Genomic DNA, 3291 nt, shown 5'->3' on the forward strand with positions numbered 1-3291 from the left:
TCATCTGTAACACATTCATCATAAGGAAAACTTACAGGCTCATCGAAAAGTTTGACAAGGGACTAGATAGCTCAAGAGTGGAATTTGCTCCTCCGACAATGGAGAGATATTATTAGGGCCCTCTAGGTGTGACGACATCCGTCATCGTCTAGCCAGATACATGTGAGTATGTCACGGGGATGCCAGAACATGTCAATGAGAAAGAAGAACAAAACCGGTAACAAGGAGACTGGTATAGTGAGCATGTGTTTGACTCAAGAGGATACCAATATATCTCATCTTGGGTTTTGTAAAGTATCGTGAAGCAAAGGGAATAGCACATGATAATCACAGGTTCACTCGAATGATATTTGTGTACCCATTGGGATCGATATGGATGTCCACGGTTCCGCTATCGGTCATTGAACGAAAGGGTTTTGTTCATGTCTATCTTTTACCGAACCTACAGGGTCACAAGCTTAAGGTAATCATGATCTGCTGTGTTATTAGGATGGAAGTAATGAGAAAATATTTGTGAAATAGCTTCGCTAATATTTGAAATAGTTTCGAGAGGAACCGAAAGCGTTTCGGGGTCACCGGAAGGGTTTCAGAGTTTATCGGGCAATACCAGGTATTACCGATAAATAATATATAGGTGAGAAATATTTCCAGAGATGTTAAATTAATAATAAAAGTCTTTAGTAATAATTAGGAGGATTTTATATTTAATTAAATACCAACGGTCCTTAAAAGGTCAAGTGGTGGAAGGGGAATTGGGCCACAAGGGCCTAATAGGGGAGGCGCCCCCTTTTGCCTTCTTGGAGGCCGAATTAGACAAAGGGGAGGACTCCTTGTTCCCCTAGGGCCGGCACAAGGAGGGAGGAGTCCTCCCCTTGTGTGGAGCCCCTTCCCCCCTCCAACCTATATATACTAGAGGTATTGGCACCTTTTGAACACACAAGTTTTGGAGCCTCATCTAGTTCTCTAGTTCTAGTTTTAGTTCTAGTCGATCCTAGTTGATCTAATTAGAGCTAGACTTAGATCCTCTTATCCTCATAATTAGAAGCCCAGTGTGGTTCTAATCTCCTCCCTCTAATTCTCCGGCGATAATTAGCTCTAGACGGAGAAGTGCTACCGGATCGTGAAGATTGTACGCTTGCAATTTGTAGAGAGGTCGTGCTTTCGGTCTTTCGTTTGAGGGATCGTTCATCGAAGGTTCGAGGGACTCGAGGTACGATCTACAAAACTCGTGTTCTTCCGCTGCAAATCGAAGTTGGTAACGATCTGATCAGAATTGTTATTGCATCTTCATAGTGTTCCTGGTTGATCGTAGGGTGATTTTTTTGTTTTCTACTACATTTCCCAACAATCTAGATGTCCAGTTCCGAAATGGGCATCCAATGGGTGGGGCTGGCTGGTTGGTGGTAGCAGGCCTTCTGGGTGAGCAGCCCATGAATGGGATCTGGAGGGGGCGTAGAGGGAGGATCGTTGAGGAGCCATCTTCTCACTTTTTTAACTATTACTAAGATCATCTCCAGTAAATCCACATTCCCGTAAAAAAACTGGTTGAGGGTGAGGGAAAAAAAGCTCCAACAGGTACTGTAAACGCCAATTTTTATAGGGGATCCCGTATGATCATCCCAACTTCCCGTCCATCCAAGGGATGATGGCCCTTCCTGTAACCCTTCCCCTAAACATGGTGGGTGGCAACCACTGAAATTCCAAGGCGTATGCATTTTCGCTTTCTGCCTCGCACCGTCGACCGCCACACTCCCCCCTCTTTGTTCCCCCCTGCATCTTCACACCGGCACACCTTCGTTGCCGAACCTTCTCTGTGCTGCCTCGCCGGACCTTCCTAGACCAACCATCACGTCTTTCGTCCCCAAGGTATTGGAGGAATTTGCTCATCCATTCTTTTAAATGTTTCAAATAATCCCCATTGAGATTGTGTGTGCTTGCATTATAGATGAACTCTCTCGTTGATTTGTTTTTCAACGACTCAACGTTGGATGAGGATGACAAACCTGAAATTATGGTTGCTTTATATGTGGATACGATGGAAAAAAGAAGCCGAGGCGGTCAGTTTAGCCCCTCGGCACATTTTAGTCCCTTGGAACAAGCAAGTCGGTCATGTGAACCTTAGAGGAACATTCCGAATGTTGAGGGATTTGTTCTTGCATATTACGTGTACCATGGAAGATCATTGTCGTACTTTGTGCAAAGAAGAAATATAGCTGGCTAACAAGGTCATTGTGCTTTGAAGAAGGTTGTGGCGGCAGTATGCATGTTTGCATATGGTTAGCCAGCTGATTCTATTGATGATTGCATTGGAATGGCCGAGAGCACTTGCATACAGAGTTTGAAGAAATTTGTGAAGTCTATCATTCAGATATTTGGAGAAGAATATCTCAAAGCTCCAAATGAAGAGAACACTTCAAGACTTCTTGATATGGGTGCATGAAAGGGCTTTCCCGGTATGCTTGGAAGCATCAATTGCATGCATTGGAACTAGAATAATTGTCCTACAACATTGCATGGACAATTCAAAGGAAAAGGTAAAGATGCAACGATAATTATAAAATTTGTGGCACCAATTATCTTTGGAGTTGGCATTAATATTTTGGATTGCTAGGATCTCATAATGACTGAATGTTTTACAAAGATCTCATTTGTTTTCAAGGTTTCTGTTGGAGAGGCAGTGAACTTCAAAGTCAATGGCCATCAATATAGCACGAGCTGTCTAGGGTTAGGGTTTCTATGGCGATGGGCGACCGCAGGGCGCCGCCAGAACTCTACCACGACGGAAGCGATCCAGACTGCCGGGAGGTTTCCCCCCGGACTACGACTCCATTGTCATATGTGTCTATGCGTCTCTGCCCAATCCGGGGAACGTACAATGTGCGGCTCAAGGAAACTTGAACCCCAAGGGGTTGTCTTCAAATAAAGGGATCCGATCAATCTACATCAAGTCCGCCGCCAGCACTCCCAATCGATCCAGGACCCGATCCCACCCTACCACGACCTCGATCTCGAACTCCGATGGAGCGAGTTGCGCCTGCCATTGAGGGTGGGGGTGATCATGGGGGAGTCGATGAGACTCCTGCCCACCCGAAGCCCTTTGGTGAAGGTAGGCTCATTGCGGTCAGGCAGCTATCAGAGAAGGTTGAGCCGCACGACGAAGTCTCAGAGGATGGTGACTGGGATGGGCCGACATCTGAGGCTGGGCTCCCGGAGGACGCATAGACCCAAATCGATGGCGAGATGGATATGGATGATGTGGCCTTTGTCTCCGTAGATTTCGAGGAGGAAGAT

This window comes from Triticum urartu, chromosome 5 (assembly GCF_003073215.2).
Source record: "Triticum urartu cultivar G1812 chromosome 5, Tu2.1, whole genome shotgun sequence".
In the NCBI taxonomy this organism is placed as follows: Eukaryota; Viridiplantae; Streptophyta; class Magnoliopsida; order Poales; family Poaceae; genus Triticum; species Triticum urartu.